At 40.9% G+C, this 21,448-nt stretch overlaps 1 protein-coding gene across 1 annotated transcript in view; it reads right to left on the reverse strand.

Moving 5' to 3' along the window:
- Positions 1-21,075, reverse strand: part of cdh11 (cadherin 11) — a 128,558-nt gene extending 107,483 nt beyond the window's left edge. The window contains exon 1 of the mRNA XM_023327449.1: positions 20,609-21,075. The gene's annotated coding sequence lies outside the window, so the exon portion shown is untranslated. The remainder of the gene's footprint in view (positions 1-20,608) is intronic.
- Between the last annotated feature and the right edge of the window lie 373 nt (positions 21,076-21,448).

Here is a 21,448-nt window from a genome sequence, read left to right on the forward strand (position 1 = left end):
TGCATGCCAAAATGCTAATTTCATCTCCGTTCAAAATTCTGATCAGTTTTGAAGCTGCATTTCTGCAAGGAAAAGCAGCCCCCTCCCCTTCCTGGGCACATGTGCAAGGACTAAAGGTGGATTACCCTCATTTACAAATCTATGGCTTTGTGACTGACCCATTAGCAACAGCGGTGGCAGCACAACCCAATGAATAATTCAGCGCTTCCTTAAGGGTTAAAACAGGCAGAAAATGTGCTTGTTAAGATCATAAAGAGCAGACAGCAGACACTTTCAGAGACACATGACATAAAGAAGGCCGCAGAGCGGGGCTGAAGGGAGAGACAGATGAAAGATGATGGGGTGGAAGAAAAAATACAGATGCAGCCAATGGAAGTTTCAAGCCAAATGACCACGAATGGTAAATGGTCTGAATACACAAGGAGCTTTTTAGTCATACCAACAACTATTGACTCTTTGCACATTCTTCAGAACAGATGGACACCAAAACAACCTATGAGCACATCAAAAAACAGACAATTGGTATCCTGATATCATTTCTGTAAAGTTGATTTATCTGTAAAAATGGTAATAGGGTGCTGAGCGGTTGGCTACAAAGACAGATGCAAACCAAACTTGCTATTTTATAGTATTTCTTAGATGAGGAAAGAAGACGGCAATGGATAGCAGGTGTCAGTTGTAAGGACCAGCAGCCCTCGGTGTGTCCACGGATTTGCAACAAACACTTTTTACAAGATAAGTAGATTAACATTCACAAGTAAGCAAGACTAGTAAGATGCACTCAAATATTCCACCATAGGTATGGGTCTAATTATTGGTAATCATGGAGGAAATGGCCCATCGTCAGGTAATCTACCATCTACAAAAATAAATAAAATAGTAAGCATCTAGACTTTTGCATGCCTTTAGGTGTGCTCTGTTTCTAACATAGTGGTACATGTCACGTGGCATGCATTTATTAAGTTTGTAATTTCATCAAGGTTGTGAGGCTATGGGTCGGTTTCTAAGCTAGCCATTTCCAAATGTGTAAATACCGCTGTCTATGAATGCCACAAATAACGTGCCACTTCCACAGACAAATTATCTCGACTTGAACAGGTACAAGCCATGGCTACACTGGCAAAAACCTACTGGGGAAAACAATCGCAGTTGCTCCGTTCAATACCCTCGTCTCTAACGTCCGACATTCTGTCCCAACCTGATTAGGTGACATAGTTGCACAGAGTCTACAGCCACACCAGGGCTGGGCCGTGTGGACGTAATGTACTCTTTGGTAGTTATTCTGATAATGATGAAGGTGATGATAAAGGTAAAGGTACTTGTTTTTACTTCTTTTTAGGACAGTTGCATGGCTGTGACTGAATGTCACATTGCTCTTAAGAAACACCCATTTTGGAGTAGTCCTCTGCAGGACAGCAATTGCCTTTAATCCCATTTTGTAATTAGCAATATTTCTTGGTGATCTTATGAAACCAAAACTGGAGGAATTATCCAAAGCATCAATTCTGACAGAGTTGTCAGTTTTTGTCACCCAGAGTCAAAACCAGAACTTTCCACTGAGACACAGCCTTACTACAAATGTCTTTTTTGATCAAAAAAGAATCAAATGCTTCAACAGATGGGACAAGATAAAATATTCAAACATTCCTGAGTGAAAATCTTATAAAACCAAACTAAATCTTTTTAAACCAGATGTTCAATAGACAAGGAGTTTTAAGTACAAGGTTGACTTACAAGGACTTTCCAAAATGAGATTATTTCATAATTTCTTCTGAATTTGACATCTTCCTGGTTATATGTGAAAACGATAAGAAAAAGAACAACAAAAAAAACATGACTAAAGGGCCAAAAATAGATATACGGATCATAATGTAGAATGAATGTTTAAACATGTGGGGAGCTAATCATGTTTGTCAGAGTATTTCTATGAATAGCTGGAGGTCATGAGGAGCGCTGTCAGAAAGGAAAACTGCGATTTGTGTCACCTGCGAGCCGACACATGAATGAAATGGGGGAAAAAAACAAAAACAAAACACCCTGCCCCAGAGAGAGCAAAAATCTGCAACGCCCTCCACGACAGAGAGCAAAGTAAATCAATCAAAAACAAATCTCTTCTCCGGATGCTTTCCCAACATCATCTCTCCCGTCCATCTGTCGCTCTCCTCCCTGCATCTTTTTATTTTGGGCCTTTTCCTCTCTGTCCTCTCTCAAACCTTCAACCTCGCTTCTCGCATCCACCGAGGCGTACGTAAGCGAGTGTGGCAGGCCTGGTGGCGGGGTGTGTTACAGCTTCAGACTAACAGCCTCCCCCTTTCACCATCTCTCCCACCGTATCCTCTACGAACACATTCAAATTCAAAAGGCCAAAGAAGTTGGGAGAGTGACGCCAGATGTTCCAAGCTTCGTATTCAAACAACAACATCCTCTCCTTCTTCTCTTCCAGCTCGCTTTGCTTTTTCCTCACTCATCTGGCCTTTTATTCCTTTTACAGAGCCCCCTCTTTATCCTGTTTCATTTCTGAATTTAATAAAAAAAAAACTCATATTTTATTTCTGTTGCTCTTTTCTTTCTTTGTGAAAGGAATTTATTTGCTTTCTCACTCCACATTGCTTTATCCTTCGCTTCCACCCCTCTATTCGCCTCAATGTCGTCTAACTGCGCGGTCCATTGACTTTTAGCTCAAACATCTGAAAACTTTAAAAGGAGCAGAAGCTTTGGGAAGAGGGAGAGCATTCACAATCATATCCCTGATATACGGATTGTGACGGATGTTCCTTTCCCCACTCTGCTGATTCATACAAATCTCATTCGGTTTAATTGATGCAGCCACGGTTTCCCAAAAAAACAACAAAAAAAAAAAAACAAAAAAAAAAAAAAAATATATATATATATATATATATAAATCTTTCTTGCGTGAATATTTTCTTTATTAGCCATCTGGATCCCCAATTTTTCCTATTTATCACCTCCTCTCCCTGTCCCCATAGCCACCAGGTTGCTAATCCCCCCTCCGTCACTCTCTCTCTCTCTCTCTCTGAATCTTATTGATTCTCTGCCGGTGTGTGTTTGTTCCTCCTCCTTTTAACTGTCAGAAGCAGATAAAATCTGCCGATGTCCCCCAAACTTTATAAACCCAATCTCTGTCTCCTGCAAACCTCGTAGGGAAAGCTGAGCACGAATCCTTAATATGTAAAGCCAAAGCAGATGGGAACCAGAGAGAAGAGACTGGGAAAGGGAGAGGGGGCGATTATTTGCACACCTTTTCGTTTTTATCGTCTCTCGAGGTTCATAAGTAAGACAAAGTTGTATTAAGGTATTATTCTGTCTCTGTCGACTTTAAAAAAGTATTCAAGCCCTTAATCTTGTCACATGGCACCAAACGTGTGTGTTGTATTATCTCTGTATAGTCTGGAATTTTAATTGGTTGCGTTCACCTTCCTTATTCTTACTGTCTGACATATAATCAGGCCGAATGTGTTAGTTTGGTGTATGTAAACCTTTGGTTTTAACCATACACTGCACTTGTTTCATCCAGCCTCCGCCCATGTGCCCAACCCCCCCCTTCCATGCCCCTTCCTCCTTCTGTCCATTCAAGTATTGATTTAGCTGTCCATGATATGTCACGGTGATGGACAGCTACTAATTGGCCTAATCCAACCCCCAGGGGCATGTAGATCTCTGGCTGATCTGGAAACAGCTGTCCTATTGTGCAAGCAGCTGACACCGAGACCCTGGGGACCCGGAGAGGCAAGAGATGGGGCGATAGAGAGGGATCTGCTCACCTCCAAGAGCCAGTGTTTATTCTTCAGAAATCTTATGGTTCCTGCTGTTCTTACTTCAAATCCAAGGACACACAGCGCCGACATAGCTGCTGTCTTTACATCTTTTAAAGGCTCAATGTGTATTTCAGTTGAGCCTCACACTTAAACTACACCTGCATACAGGAGTATAAAAGACAGTCGGTTGGAGAACTCTGTGGAGTAAAAGACGGCTCTGGCCAAGCGGTCGGACAGACGACGCTCTGACTCAAAGGTCGGCATCATGTCCCCGTCAGAGTGTCCTTGAGCGAAACACCGAGTGTCTCACGTTTACAGAGGTAGACAGTCGTCCAAGAGAGAAGAGGAGCTGGCCTAAGCACACCCAGATTAGCCCTGCTCTATTGAAGAGGCAAGAGGCAGAACGCAAGGTCTTAGCGGAGGCCGCTAAGCCTTTAAAGAGCCGCCTTCACCCAGGGATGCACCCCAACCCTCATCCATCACCCCCAAGCCCATTTATCCCCAAGGGGGGGTCACTGTTTACATTCAAATTAGCCCGTGGAGACCTTACGGTACAAACATTCTGGCTTAAAGGCAGGTCATGATCCGCTCATCTGGCAGCCATTAGCCGTTTTTAAGCTTTGAGGCAGATTTTATTCATAATGATAAAGTGCGAACATGGGTTTGATTTTAAGGGAACATGGATTTGACTTTAAAGCTGGAAGGGCTGTCATTAAACATGTAAAGCCCACCCTCAGAGGGCAAAAAGTTACTTTAGGTTTTTTGAGGTTAGCTGTTCAGGGTAGATGTGATTAGGATGTAGGAAAAAAATTTAAAACAGGAAGCTTGAATGAGTTTTGCAGCATTAGGGCTGGAAATTGGCTTTGAAAGGAATTAAAACTTTTACTGGATTAAATCGTGTTAGAACAAAATTTCCCATGTTTTGGTTTTTTTTTAAAGTTTCTAATCAAATATTGATTTTTTAATCAGGGCTGAGATTGCTGTTCTGTGTCAACACAACAATGTGTTTTCTCTCAAAGGTCCACAGAGTCCTGTTAAAACGAAACCATCATAAATAACTTCTAAATATTTCCTGCATATAATGAGACATTTTTCCAGTGACGTTGAGCTGGAAAATAAACAACTTTGTTCAGGAGACAGTAACAAATAGAAAAGCTCACACAGAAGTAATATGTAGCTGATCACTTTCTGACTTGACTGTTATATTTTGATTTTCTGGACTTTTCCACATTTGCATCTTTAAACTAATGCCATTTTTTTCAGGGAGGTTACAAAGTGTCAAAGGGCTCTCATCATACTAGAGCCAGGGTTCTAGTATGACGAGAACCCTTGTCATACTAGAACGAGGGTTCTCGTTCTAGTGGAGTGGGAAAGTGTTTCTAACACGATTTGCAGTATGTGCAGAGTATGGATGAACTGGCGATAGGTGGACACATACGCCACTTTGGCTAGATTTAGACCAGATAAGACCTAGTACAAACCATCACTTTGCTCTTCGCTTTGTTTCGTTCAGAGGATCTGGACCATCAGCTATTGAGAAACAATTGCTTCCTGGAGGCGTGGCTATCATTTGACCATGACATACATACCATGAAGAAAGCTTCACTATGAAACTTCTTGAAAATTGTGTGCGCTTTAAACCCCCCTTACTATGAAGAAAGAAGTGCAGAAATTGAGCTGAATAGGAGAAATTCCACTGAAGGGAAATGAGAGTGGAGCGGAACTGTGTAGGAAGACAATGGTCAGGCTGGACCAGAAGGGGCTTCACGTAAATTTGTATCAATAATATGTGGAAAGGTTTGGAAATACTTATTTCCTTAGATTACAAAAACGTGGCCTTTACCTACGCAGAGAGGAAAAAGAAAATTGATCAGCAGTGTTGCAGACCAATGCACTTATCATGCATGTGTAATGACCCTAATTACCCTTCTACATCACATACCACCCGACCTGCCCTGGAACCACTGACACACCGTCGACATCCCTGACAAGCGGAAGACACAAGAGTCCATTGTGGTAAGACATCGTGTCCTGCGAACCGTCCCCTCCCCGTCCTCTGCGTTCCGACTCAGTTCTCGGACACGGTTGCTACTTAATAATAACCCCCTCCTCGTTCCCCACATGGCCATGCCAGCTCCCCTCCCTCTTTCTCCAGGTTGACACAGAGAGCCTTTTGTTCTTCTGAACGGCAATCTCTTACCTCACTAAGCCTGTAGTCTCAATTTCAAATGGCCTGAGCAACCATAGGAGCTGAGATGAATGACAACCAGATGTTACTTCCTAAATTTAGAGGAATAAAAATATTTTTTTAAGCTTCATAAAAAAAAAAGGCAAAGAGCGTCTTATTTCTTAATGTTCAACATCAGGAGGAAGGTGTCCGTAAGCAACTCAACCTACTTTTTTTATGCTAGCGAAGTAAGTCGCTTTGAATAAATGCCTTTGAAAAGTACAGCAGTTGAAATATAAATAGAAAATGGAAATCCTCACAAATCAAATATATCTTTTTTTTTCCTCCCTCAAAATGTGGCAGCAATATATTTTCTTAGCTTTTTTTCTTTTCATTTTGAGAAGAAAACCAGGTGGCGTTCAGCTCTTATTGCTCCAAGCCGCTCCTAAAAATTGGCACATTGGTTTGTTGAATAAAAGATCAGTGTGTGTTCTGTGAATAAAACATCTGCGCTATTTTCTAATGTTAAAAAAAAAACAAACAGGTCAAAACATCAATTTAGGCAATCATTCATCCTGCTACCTTTCTATTAATTGCTTTACACTAACAAAAAATGACTGTTTTCTCAAAATAATGTTTTGCTAATTGTTTTGCTGCACGACCAAGCTAGCTAGCAGTAGAATGCAAGCGGACAGCATTATATTCCACTGAACTTTATGAATTCGACAAAAAGAACAACATGATTATGAGCAGAGGTTGTCCAGGTTGCCTAGATTGTCTATATTGGAAAATAATCATTCTGACTTTGATTTAAGAAGATTTATCAAGTGTTTGGTATGTGAACAATTAAAATAGGCAGCTTTAGAGGCGATCTCATGGATCATGAATTTTAGCTATTCCTTAGCATTATTTCTAACCCCCACAAATAATCAAGATCCACTGTATTACGTTTACTAATCGAGTTTGTACAGAAATATAATACGAGAGGAGTGTAATATGGCATAGCATATCAGACGCTCAAAACATTTGTACACACAGCAACTATAATAAATTCTGACTTGATAGCTGGTGGAAAGCTTTCCGATTTGAAATCAAGATGTATTCCTGTTGAGTTTTCTGAACTGCACCTTGAAAAATACAACCTCAATGACCAAATACCACAAAACAGATGTCCCACCTGACTTACTGACTTCCAAGTCAACAAATGTGGATCTTCTTGTTGAATAGTTGGATTCTGTAATGGTAAAACTCAGTGACGAGGCTAACTATCCATATCAACTGGGTTCTCTTCGTTTTATGCATTCTAACACGGTAGCAGTCGTACAACCAAGATTTCACAGCATAAAATCAGAAGCACAAATCAACTGTTAATGAATGTGGCACCCAACTTGATCTTGGAGAAGATAGCCATTGAAGAAACTTTTCAAGCAACGACTCTGAACCTCAGTTGATGTTCTGGCCAAACATTTTGACGTGAAACTTCAAAGCTCCATCTTGTGAGCACGTAGAACACACGAATGCTTTCTTTGCCTAGTTGCATTTCAAATATGAAACATTGTACTGTTTTTTTTTTCATTCCCCTCTTACCTCCCCCTTTGGAGGTACATTTGCTTCTTGTACAGATAAATCAAGGCAACAGCCATGTAGCCGTCATACGTTGACTCACAGAGAGCTTAGAGTTCACCTTCTCACCTTTCGGATGACATGGACTTCTGCCGACAGGCTGCCTGGAATAACTTTTATCTGTTGCTCCGGTGATGCTAACACTCAGGTGGACGCGAATGCGCAAAGACTCTAATGCTGACCTTGCATGATCAGCTTTAGAACTACATATGAAAGCAACATGCAACGACCCCTCATTCCCCCTGCCACTAACACACACACACACACGCCCACGCACACACACACACACACACCCACTCACGCATACACACCAACACTGACCTTGTTTGTTCAACCTTGCCACTAGAGTATAAGCAATGTTGACTGAATTTGCTTTTGTACCCGTCACAATAAAAATAGACATGAGGGTGACAAATCCGATGTCACTCTAAATAAGGACTGAAAACTCAAATGTAAAATGACTCAAAGGAACTGCTTTTGAAAATAAGGGTATAATAACCCTAACCCTATGTGTCTGTCTGCATTTCTCACTAACTACTGCAATATGTTTAAAAAATCTAATTAAGGTCCAATGATGGATCAAAATCCCCAAGCAGCTGAGGTCAAACATACAATCCATGGCTGTACCACGTTTGTTTGATGTTTTACTAAATGTCCCTGGATGTTCTTATCATGGTTCAAAAATCAGAATGAACTTTGGTTTTAATTGTGATTGTTACTTATCGCATGTATTTTGTACATGGCTACCCTACTAAATTTCTCACTCTACTATTAAAACCAGGGGGGCCCATTAGCCAGACCTGAAGGCAGCTATATCTGCTTCTTTTTCAGCAAAAAAGAAGCGTTACGTTTCACATGCAGCTGCAGACTAAAAGCTCAGAGGGAAAATGACAAGTCAAATGAGAAAAGGGATGTTAGTTTGTATGAATTATGCTCTATAAACCTGTGACTCATGGTCAGGGTTTGAGATGCAGGGGCAGGCAGAGAAATATAGAAGCAGTCAAGCTGTTCACAAAACAGTGCAATTTATTTTGTCCAACAAGGACACCGGAGAAGTCCAAACTTTTTGCCAAGTCGGCCAAAGCTGTCAAGTTCAAAATATTCCAGGGTCACGAAAACCTGGCTTAGTTTTCAGATTCTAAAAGTTTGTTTTGGTCATTTTAAATGAAGTCATTCTGTTATGCAAGTTGTCTCGTTGAGATCCAAGATGTCATTTACAAGAGCGACCTGCTTTGACAAAAGATACCTTCAGTTATATATATGCATTTATAACTAAAAAGAGGTTTGCTTTCCTATATAAAAAGAAAGAAATTTGGTTTCCTACATCTTCTGGAATTGTTTTCTCTGTTTGTCGAGACACAATTTTTATTTGACTAAGAACTGGATATGGGTCAGCATTAGTTCAAAACTGTCAAAGATATTTTTTCAATTAAGCTTGGAAAGCTGAAGTACGAAGACCCACTATTGGCCGGCGTCTGTAAAAACAACCAACCCAGAAGCACCGTTCAATTATCTTGCCGTTAGTTGGAAAGGTAAATAAGAGGTTCACCAAGAGTGGAATTTAGGAACACCGCAGCGTCTACGTTGGAGCCAAGACGGTTTCTACTTTCCATATTAACAATACGTTTGGCGCTTGAACCACTACAATAGGCAGCTTTAATCGTTTTTAGACTGGGTCTCAAGTACTTATGGTTTTCAGCTTTTCATGGAAAAAACCTCCCAGTAAATATTTTCAAGTGCAGAGGTTTACTAAAACAGACACAGAAAGCATAATTTCAGTGTGCTGGCGTGTCACTGCTGTGGCCTGGTCGACAGGAACAGTCTAGTCAGACTGTGCTGAATGGGGCGAATTCAACTCAACCAAACAGAAGGAAGGAACAAAGGGGCAACAACTGTTGCAATTACATCTACAGGTGCTCTGACAAATCAGCCAGCCATTTTATTTCAAGTGTCCTAAGATATCTGCACTAGAAACTAAACCAAATTTGAAACTAAACCAAACTGCCTTGTTGCTGAAATGTGCTAAACACATAAACTTGACTGATTCATTCATGTGCATGATTAATAATAGTCAGCACTTTTGCCAACTTACCAACACTGATGCTGAATTAGCAACTTTTCAGACAAAAAAATAGAAATCAGAATTGGCAGGTCGGGTTTTGTAAAGATCGGTGATTGGCCAGAAAACTGCACCCCTAATTATATCCAATATTTACTTTAAACAAGTCGTGTGATGGCCTGGTGACCCGTCCAGGGTGTACCCCGCCTCTCACCCAATGGACACAGGAGATCAAGACTGGATATACATGGATATAAGAAGTAAAATAAAAATGAACATTAAAAATCGGAATCCAGTTTCCTGGGGGTCCAAAACTTGTACAATGGGAAAGCTTAGCCTCCTAGAAAAAGCTTTTACCCATGATTAGCATCATGGTCGACAACACATGGTTAGAGAGAGGGAGGAGAGACAGGGGAGAATGGGAAGATAATAGGAAAAACTAATAAGAAAAATAAATAATAAGGAGAAAAAATGACATACAAACAAAGAGAGAGAGAAAAAAACTAACAGAATGAGACAGTTGGAAGCAAAAGAAGAAGTTATTATTGTAAAGAGGTCAAGCTTGCTGTGAAGCTTCTGTCCTGAAGGTAAGAAAACAGACTCGTATTTACAGGAGTTGTGTGTGTATGCATGTGTAAGAAGTCTATGAAGGCGCATAGATTAAGGATAACACCTCTGCAGAACCTGTGAGTCACAGGGAAGTTTTATAGAAGGAGGCTGGTGCATTCGTACTTATGAGACAAGAAAAGAGATGTCTGTAATTTGCGCCCATTTAGCGTCTGGCTAATTTAGCAAACGTGTTTAATGACAACGCAGCAGGTCTCTATTAGTGTTTACGTCACGTTGCATATTCATGAGGGAGACTGGCTTGCAATGCATCTGTGCTGCAGCCAGGTTGGTTTCTGGGAACATATTGCTGGGTTCATCCACGTCACAGTAAGGATGAGCACAGATGAGAGGGGAGGGGAGGACAGTGGGGGAAAAAAACTAGAAGAAGTCCAGGAGGGATGGAGGGATGAGAGAGAACAAGAGAGAGAGAAAGAGACAGGAGTGGATGAGAACTGGTAGATAAGTCCCAGTGTGATCAAAGCGTTACTTTGACAGCAGAGCGAGCCTCGCCAGCAGGCTGACTGGTTAATGTTAGAAACACACACACTCTCACTTTGAAATATTAGAATATGAGATGGTAAGAGGCTTCATCTTGAATTTCTCTCTGCGACACTGATAAAGTCGGCAAAGGTGGACTGTATTCAGAAAACCCATTTTGAAAAAAATGAATCACTTTTAGTTTGCAGCAGATACATGCGAAGCATCTGCGTGTTGACGCTTTCATTTCAGTCTAACGCATGTAAGGGGAGTGTAAGGACAACGTCCCCGAGTCTTCATACGCCTGGGCTGCTTACAGATAGAAAAGGGTTATGGTTTTAAAGCCAATAAAATGTTCAATTGTCTGGATTAACGTTCTTTAAGGGTCTTCTTCCTTCCAGCTATTTTCTGTTTTACCACAACACAAGAAGAAATGAACAGGAACAAATAAAAAGTATGGACAAGTACATCATGCAGTGCTCTAAACAGTCCAGCTAACAGGCTAGCAGCTATCTTATTGCGTAAGCTAGTTTTCAGTTGCTCCATTCAGTCCTGTTGTAATGAACAAAGAAAAACAATAATCAATCTCAGCTTATACCTTTTAGATTTGTAGACCAAAGTACAACAAAGAACTCCAAAGTTCAAAGTTTAGGACTAGGACTAAATACCAAGACTGCTGAGGACCAGAATCTAAATACACATGATGACTGATGAGTTAGGAATTGCTTATATAGTAGATTCTCTCCCTAACTTTCCACCACTCTGAGGATGTGTTTGCTTTACTAAGCTCATGGTATGACATTTTGAAAGAAAACACAACTTTGGGAACTGAAAAACCTGAACGCAATACCAGTTAGCACGACTTTAGCTAGCATTTTCCTTGGCGCTGATTGGCTGTACCATCAAGAGCGGAAACCAGAAAGACCGTAGATGTTAGCTTGTACAGTAGCGCTAAGATGGTTCCACTGAGCTTATTAATTAGGGTATATTTGGGGCCTGAATTATTAAAGTAGCCAATTATAAACGTTTTTAGATGGGACCTTGAGTATTCATGGTTTTCAGCTATGGTCCCTAACCCCTACAAATATTGGGAGGCTAGTATTATATATTCAGTAGATACAACAGTTGCTTTTAAAAATACAAATATACTGTATTCTGCATCTTTCTTAATTTTAGGGTGAAACTACTGAATATGTTTTTCTCACCTAAACATTCACTGCTCTTATAACACAATGCTGCTGTAATCAGCTAATCTCCCAGAGCAAAAGACAACCGTCCTGCTGCTTGGAAAATGTAATGCTATGACTCACTTTTCATCTCACTATTTATCCCGCAACAAGTGCCAGAGAATTCTTCTCTGCAGATCACAAGCTTAAAGATGCCGTTGATAATAGTATAAATAATGGAGGAATGGAGCCGTGTAATCTGGCGATTAAGCCACTTATTTTCCCAAGCTCCTCCTCGAAACATGACATGGGAAGAGGCTCGGCGACAATGTGTTGCGCGTTCTGCCTTCCAGCTTCATGTTGAGAGCGCTCATTATGCAGCTATGTCTGTACACTGTCACCCACTTTTGTTTTTCCCCCAGTTCAGCCACAAAAATAGAAAAATAATGGTCAGATAAAGCACGCTCTTGACCACACAGAGGTTATTCTTGCGATGCTTTTAGTCTCTGAATTTTCCCACAAAGGAAAACCACCTATCAGCCTGTTTATCTGCATGCTTCTTTATCCACTCCTCTGATGCTGTGCCCTCTAATCAGATAAGAGCTACGCAGCCTTTGCTTTTTTTCTCCCCTCTATGCGTTTAACATCTAGTTTCACCCTGTGTGCTTGTGTCAGCATGTGCGGTGTGAAATTAAATTCCTTGTACAGCGGGACACACACCTGTTTGGAACAGATCTGCCAGCCACCACCACACACTGAACAGCATGGGCCGAAGCAGATGAGGTGTTTACTGTCTGTCTGTACGGGTCACCTCTACAAATGTGTTGCATCTGCAAAGTCAAACTGCTAAGAATGAAATTAAATAGTTATTTATAAGGTAAGTGTTTGCAGTGGAGGGTCCACAGGCGAACCAATGGCGTTCTCTTCTGGTCTTTAAGGATCAACATTCGGTACAGTGGACCCCTTTCAGTATTTTTCTCTAGAATGTAACCCCAAATTTGCCTATGGGCTAGTGTTGCACAGATTACTTCCAAAATGAAGTTTGGGAAATACTGGCTGGTGTTTTGGTTGGCTGCAACCGGTTCTTGGGAAGGCTGAACACGAACATACCAGTTTGTTTTATTGTTACTGCTCCATCCTAGAATACATGGGCAAACTCAGCAATTTGGATTATAATACCCTAATATATTTTGCCTAATAATGAGTCCGAGATTGAGAAGCTGAGACCATTATGAATGACCGCTCCGCCGGTGGCTGCAAAAGACAAAATGAACACACAGCCACGTGCTCGCACACAGTTAATTATTGTACAGAATAATGAGAAGAAAACGACTCATTAAATCTCTCCTTGACCCGCATGCAGAAACTCGCCTCTTTTCCTCTCTGTCTTTCTCTCTCTTGCTCTCACTCTGCTGTTCTTCAGACAAGCTTGTCAAAGCACATGGCTTTTCAGCTGTGAAATATTAATTGGTCTTTAAAAAAATAATAAAAGAAGAAAATCTTAGTGACCTCAATCCGGAGTAATCACAATGACGACGGAAAGCTAAAGGAAAAAAAACAAAACAAAAAAGACCTTCTAAAATTCATAATTGAGAATTGAACTTTCTTCTTGACCTTCATCTCACACTTGCTCCTTCTCTCATCGCTTTTCATCGTCCCTCCTCACTGAAAACAGCGTACCAAAGCACAAATGTGGTTAAAATGATGCATGAAGAAACAAACCTTTCTTTTCTTTTCCCCTCATGTGACTGGTGTCATGAGATCAGCCACCACCTGACAGCACCAAGCGACTGTCATGGAAAACAAATTACCTTTGATAACACAGATCTGCGCCACACGCACATTCCCAAAAAAAAAAAAAAAAAAAAATTTAAAAACCCTTTTCGCAGTAGAAATACACGAATACTCAGGATTTTATGTAGAGGCATGCACACGTTCTGCTCTGGTCAATATCGCCTCTCCATCCCAAGTAATCAATTTTCATTGTACTTAGATCAATAACCTGTCGGAGCTGTATTCTGATCATCAATACCGCCAGTCAATAAAATCACTCGTTAATCCTGAATTAACATCGATCGGGGACGGCGTGTTATTGCAGTCGCACCACAGCCGCCGTCCCCTGGCGAAAAATCCACACAACCTGGCCCAAGTCGTTCCTGACGCCGAACAGGTCAGAGAGGAGCAAACGTGGACCGCGTCAGAAGAACCGGCACCTTTTTAAAAACAGAGAACCCACACACTTTATCTCCAGTGATGGTGTCACTTCGTTGCTCTACGTGCCCGCCCACCCGACCCCCACCGTCCCCTGCCTCTGTACAACTTTGTTGTGACTTTGCTTATTGCTTAACGCCGGCGTGGGACGGCTTCACGAAAATATCACGCTGCGGCTTTATCCGATCGACTCCAGCAAATTCGATACGTTTCACCGTTTGCTTATTTTTGCTTCGTGTCTGATTAATTTCTTGTCCTTTCTGTGCTCTCATAAGTTGGACTCATTCCCGGCTGTGAAGTAGGGAAGAAAAAAAAAGGAAGGAAGGAAAACACAGGAGAGCATGAACTTCAACTCGTGGGCAGTAATTTCAGGTTGCTCTCACGAAGAACACTGAGGGGATAATTGAAACCACATGAGAACCAGAAAAGAAAGAAAAACATACAAACTTCATGCTAGACGCCACCGAATTTGTAGCCGTCACAGAAATGGGAAGTATGGTAACATGGAAACAATGCTGAGCGAGTAGTGTTGACAAAAAAGAATCAGCAGAAAATCATTTTCTCGCTCTTTTTAGCTGGAGACAAATACGTCTTCGTTTTCTCCCTGTTACCCAGGAGTAAAGGTCAAGAACACTAATTAGCGACTCTGTCATTTAATCTGGCTGAGACCAAAGATTAGAGATATAATCCCACTGCACTGCACTCTGGATGTTATAAATCAGTGTTACATCTACCGAGGTTTTAGCCGGTTCAGTTCTAAGTGTGGGTCAGGATGAAATTCTCTCTGTATAAATCAAAATCTGGTTTAATGCAATTTCAAAGAACAAAATGCAACATTGTCGGAACGAGTATATTCCTATTGCTACTAAGATAAAATTAAATATTTGTTACTACATGTAACAAAAATGAGTCAATTTAACATATTTATTGGTATTTGGATCCATATAGAGGACGGCAGGGTGGCACAGTTGATGTTCCTGGAGGAATAAATATTTCATTCTCTTAGTCTCATATATAATCTTATTCTGGTAATATTATGAGTATATACTTGCATTATTTTTACTATAATCCTGTTTTATTATGACTTTATTCTGGTAATATCACTGTTGTAATTGTATTACTTTAATCTCATATTATTACAACTTTATTTTCATCTTATTACAACTATTCGTGTATTATTACAATTTCAGTCATGTATAATTACAACTTTATTCTCATTACTACAATTTTATTCTCAAGTTATTGACTTTGATGTACAAATTTATTCACATATCATTACTTTATTCTGGTATTATTACAATTTTATTCATAATTATAACTTTTTTGTACTATTTTGACTAACATACAACTATTCTCAGAATGACTATTCATGTAAAACTATAACTTACGTCTGGAATTATCTCCACTTTATTCTAGTATTTTTACAACTTTATTCACTTATAAGTAATACAACTATTTTTGTAATGACTATTCGTGTAACACTATAATTTTATTCTCATATTTCAACTTTGTTCATGTATAATCATGACTTTTTCTTGTATTATTTTTATTTTAATATATGACTATTCTCATAATGACTATTCATGAAACCCTACAACTTTATTCTCGTAATATGATTTTATTCTAGTATGATTTTTTTCTCATATTTGACTATGTTCTCATAACATTATGACTAGCAAAATTAAAAACTTTTTTTTCTAAGCCTGGCCCTAATACCCTGTTGTACTCCTTTAGTTTACATACTGTGGAAAAAGAGCAGTTGGTTTTTTTTTTCAACTACCCAACAACCCTTCGCATCACCATGTGGGGGAGAAGTCATTTGATTTTACTGATCTGTCTGGCATTTTATTTCAAGAACTTTAAGGCCTGTCCAATACTTAGCAAAAAGCATGAAATGTATCTCTTTGCGAGATCAAGAATGATGCTTCTTTTGATAGGACTTGTGGCATTTCTGTTCTTCCATATAAAGCTTGTTCACATTTTTGCTCAATTACACAGTAGTTATCAGACAGCACATGAAAAAAATAAGATTATGCCTATATGATGTGTGTCAATATGAGGTAAAAGAACTCCCAATCGCACTGGGAGTGGGAAAAGAAAGCCAATTTTTAGTTTTGGTAGACCAAGTTAAATCGGTCTATTAACTTGAAGGATAGCAGAATGAAAAATGTCTGTGGTTTTGAAACAGTAACTTTTTGAAAAAGCTTACCACTAACTGGCCTACGCCTATTCTGCTCTAAATAGTCGGAAATAAAAGCAGAACAGAAGCTGCTGTGTAACTGTGACTCTGCTTTCTGTCAGAGCCGTGGACTCAAGATATGGCAGGAAAACAAAATAAAGAACTGCAGCAGCAGAACTCAATTCCCCTTGAAAAGACCCCCCCTCACACACACACACACACGCACGCCACCTCCTATCGCCTCTCACTGGGAGGTAATGTGAATGTGAAGGTAACAGAAACCATTCACAGTGGACATGCTTATCCAGACAGACTGGATTTGTGCGCGAGTCGGTGTGTATGTGAGAGAGAGAGTTCGGGGCAGTTCGTGCAGATTGAATCCTGTATCCCTGGGGAGCCTAACTACCTCTCCATCTCCCTGACCAGCACTCTGAGAGAGGGAGATTGGTAAAGAATTAGAAAGAAAGAGCAGAAAGAAGGAAAACAACCAGAGCAGAGCAGCCCACAGCTCAACAGCTCCCTCTATCGGTACCTGGACAAGGTTCAACACTTTACTGTCTGTTCTCTCTCCATCCGTTTTCTTACTCTCACCAGTAAGTGTTGCCAGACTTTCAAATGATTGAAAAAGGAAAAGGTTGTTGACTTTTCTTTCCCTTTAAGACATTTAGTCTCAGTCGGTTTAAGACCTCGCTAATTTGGTTGTGAACCCCTTTGAATGTCAGAGCCAGGTTAAAAATAAAAAAAGACCTAAATTTTAAACCAGTGATAAGAGTCAGAATTGCACAGCAAAGCAACAAAAAATAGAAGTAAAAAGTGAAGTTGAGAACTGTTTCTTTTTTCACAAAATACCTTTTTTGTGCAGTGCCTCAGTCAATGTTACAGCAGGAATACAGACTGACATGTCGGCTCTTTGCTAACTGGTAGGAATACTGCAGAGTATTTGCCTTGCCAGGTTCTTGAAACAGCTCTTATGAAAAGTAGCAAATCTGATGACATTTCTGTGTTACACTGTGTGCCGTTTTTTTTGTTTTTTTTCCAACTGAATATCAGCGAAGAATTTGATATGTCTCCCCCGCCCCGCTTTCTTCTGTCATCCAAACAACATTCTACGTTCGGTTCAGCTTCAACACGGCGTGAAGATTCGTGGTGAGGATTCCGAAGCGTCTGTCTTGCCTCCAGACGATCACTTTTGCACATATGAAAAAGAAAACCAACTTCTGCTGGAGTTGCTCTGTCCTCAGATACCTAAGTGGAGACAGACAGCTTCTCATTGTGTTTTTTTTGTTTTTTGTCCAGCTCAGACAGAAACGACTCCCATGCTGGAGAACTGAACGACAGATGTTACTGACAGCAGTCACGCTGCCCTCGTCTTCTCCTAACATCCTGATGGGAGTCACACTCTGGTTTTTAAAACCGAAAAATCTGTTTCTCTGATCCCGTACCTTGTTGTTTCTACTCAGCGCACCACATCCTCTAAAATTCATCACATGTCCTGTTTCTGTTTTCTGGCCTCCAGATGCTTACCAAATTACTCCAAACAAAGTCATTTTGGGAGTAAAACCGCAGGAACAAAAATAAGTCAAAGAAGTTGACTAATCTGGGTTTTTCCCTGGTGGAAAATTGCAAATTTAGCTGATTTACTATTCAGGTCTGATTTTTTTTCACCCTTTCTGCCTGCTAAGGCTTGAGATTTAAATCGTGGGGGGTTTTTAAGCCATAAACAACTCAAGCAGCAACAAGTTAAAACCGTTTCTGTACATTTTGTAGTGGAGACTTTTTCAGAGACTCAATGTGTTTCTCATCAGCTCCCATCCTTAGTAGTACAACATTTTATACTTGACCACCTTTAAAGGTGGATTTGTAAAATAAGTCCAGAAGGAATTGTAGTCAGGAACTTTCACAGTTTTGCTTTGCCATACGAACAGACTTTCAGGTTTGCTGAATGTGACAATAGGTGCCATTGAACATGGGTGTTATGTCACAGTGTTTGCAACCTTGCATCAACTCAAACTCACCTTGGGGAAGTTTCATACCCTATTACAAACAAATCATTTTCTATAATCTACTCACAGTTATCTTTAAGGACAGGTGGCTACACATCACCATAAAATATTATCCACCAGTATTGGTGGTAAAGCCAAAGTAAAGCCAAAGCTTTACTTTGTGGCAAATTTTTAATATCCCATAAAGACAGTTGACCCAAAAGGTATCAGAACCCCAATCATTAAAAATTGTACGTACATATATAAATCTTTTCAATTACACAAGCTTTAATTCATGAAGTGACCTAAATTCCAAATGCTTTAAAGCTATCTGTTAGTAAAAAAAAAAATCAAGCCTCGTTGGTCGTTGACTTCGTGAGTTCAACTGGCGGCCAAAATCCAAAGAATCGCAAATGTCAAACCTAATGTTCCTGTCCAATGGATGTTTTACGTTCACACTGACAACAATGGAAAATGACAACATCAGTGCGGGAGAAATCTACAACACGTCCGGCCAATGAACAACAAACAGAAAAGCTTTTTTCCAAAGCAATAGGATGCAACAAGTTATGGAAAGATGAAGAAGAAATTACCTTTTTATTCCATCTTAGCTAAGTCTAAATGATGGTATTCATAGCGTAGAAAAGACGTCCACAAGAAGACTGCTGACTGAAATGGGAGGCAAGTTGCTAACCACAAATCTGAAGAATCAGGTCATACTTTCATTGTGTTGTATTTGGATGAGTACCTAGAGACCTACAAAGCTTTGGCACATTATAATTTTACTTTAGTCTTAATTTCTAAGGAAAACATGGGGCATAAATCAGCCAATCTGAACAAAGTAATAAAAGAGATCTGTTGTTGAAGAATTCAGTCAGATTTTGTTTTCCTACATTTTTTTTTCTAAGCATTTCCTTGTTTCTGTGTATCAACTGTTGGCCAAAGCCTTTTTTTAATTTGGAAGAGAAAAAAAAAAGGGCTTGCTGGTGTGAGAACCTTCTCGCTCGAATAAAATACAACAGCAGCAAATGATTTTCTCAATGGCTCCCAGCAGACCGGAGCGCAAGGCAGAGTCGGCAGAGGGGATAAAAGAAGGGGGTAGAACAGAGGGACAGGAAAAGGGATGGGTGGTAAAAATGTGGTGGTGGTGTGTGTGTGTGTGTTGGAGGGGGGCAGAGGGGTTATGGGTCTGGTGGCAGAACAGGAGGGGGGTAATTTTCAAACTGCAACTGTGTTTGAGAGAGACAAAAGGACAGAGGCAAAGCTTTTTTGTTTGTCTGATTTTTGAAAAAATGCTGAAAATGAAGTCGGTGACAGATATTTAAACTGCACAATGATACTGCATCATCACCGTGTGGGGAAAAGGGGGGGCAAAGGTCTGCTCTATATATTTTCTGGTGCCCCCTGCCTAGACAGTGTCAAATTGGCTGTAATTTAGAAATATGAACTTAGCAGAGGGGAAGTTTTGTTTAGCTTTTTATTTTTTTTTTTTTCGCTTTTAAAGGTGGCCACACTCAACCTACATAACAGTGTAGTGGTCCCCATCTGGTGAGTCCCCGTTCAAAACTTTCTGGCAGTGCCCCTGTTTCCCAAATATCCAGACCAGATAGAAAATTCAAATTGCTCAACAGCAACGGAGGGAGTCGGAGTTGAAACGACCGTCCAATGACCCGCGAGCCAGACGCAGCGCACGAGACTCTCCTGAGTTCCGAGTAAAGACGAAGCTCCAATTATTGAAGTCGATTTTAATACCAAAAATTAGGGAAACAATTTTATGTATTAATCTTAATCCATAAAGCAACTATGTATTTTTTAAAGAGGTCTTCTGTGATATAAGTTGGGTAAAAGCCATAAAAGTAGCTATATAAAAAAACATATCTATATTTTTCCTGCAATGCATTGAAGCCGAATAGGTTTGCTTATTTTTATTACTGGAGGTCCGAGTTGAATAAAACTTGTGCGTCGGGGCCGCGGGGAGGCTTCGGCAGAGAGGACGAAGACGCTCACAAAGTTAGTCCAACAGCGACGCATGAAGCCGGGAGTCAAGCGACAATCCCGGCTGTGAGATCTAACCGACACCCGGTGGCCGACACCCGCCACTGATGAATAAAGGCAATTGTTGGGATTCAGATGAAATGTGTTGACCGGATCCCATCACGAATCCTGAAGATTACATCTGCAGTGCTGATCCAGAGTGGAACCAGGATCTCCCTAGCATCCCGGGAACCAAAATGTTTCAACTGGTTTGCGCAATTCCCCCCCAGAGGAGAGAATAAAGCAGCTGAATGGCACGAAGAAATCTGCAATAAAATAAAATAAAAAAAACACCCCGAAAAAAAAAAATCAAGCTGCTTCTTACCTTGAAAATGAAAGATCCCCGTGAGTCTCCAAGGGAATTTTTCCTCCAAAACATGCAAGTGGTATTGCTTGTACCAGATGTCCAACACATCCACTTACTGTAAGCCCTGGGTTAACTGTTCTGCTGCTTTCTGGACGGGAAAGGTGAAAAATCAGAGCACAGGGGCCAACAAGATACAAACAGAACCTTAAAAAAACCAGCAGGTTCTGAGATGATTTTTTTTTTTTACAAAAGAAAATGCAGCCGGAACAGCCGTGTGTCTGGATAAGGTCCCGAAACTGAAGTGATGGAGAGGAGCGAAGGTGGCAGTGGCGAGGAGGAGGGTGTCCGGGAGCCGAGGTGGTGGGGTGGGGGACAGAGAGAGAGAGAGAGAGAGAGAGTCGGGGTGGGAGTGGTGGAGGGAATCACCGGAGCATTCCTCCCTCCTTCGGGTATGAAAATCCAGTCCGCGGCGTTCCTCCGTCCTGTCTCCGTCCTCTCTCAAAGAGAGTCAGCAGCGATGTGAAGGAGCCGGAGCGGAGCGGAGCGGAGCGGCAGAGCGGCTGCACCGAGAGAGGGAGGCGGGAGAGAGGCGAGGGAAGCTGGGGAGGAGGGAGGAGAGCGCGCCGCGCTGCCAGCCGATGGAGGGCAACCTTCACTCTGGATTAGTTCTCTACACCTAACATGTACAATTTCCCCTCGAAAAAAAAAATGTTGGTACGCATTTTAATGTTTCTGTTCTAATTAAAAATTAAACTCTTGCTTTTCTTTATGACCAAATCAACTCGACACCCCCAGTGCGGCGCTCTGCGGCACGGGGAACCCCAGCAGGAGGGCCATTGATGCAACAGTTGCTTGTCC

Source organism: Xiphophorus maculatus, chromosome 22 (genome assembly GCF_002775205.1).
Source record: "Xiphophorus maculatus strain JP 163 A chromosome 22, X_maculatus-5.0-male, whole genome shotgun sequence".
Lineage (NCBI taxonomy): Eukaryota > Metazoa > Chordata > Actinopteri > Cyprinodontiformes > Poeciliidae > Xiphophorus > Xiphophorus maculatus.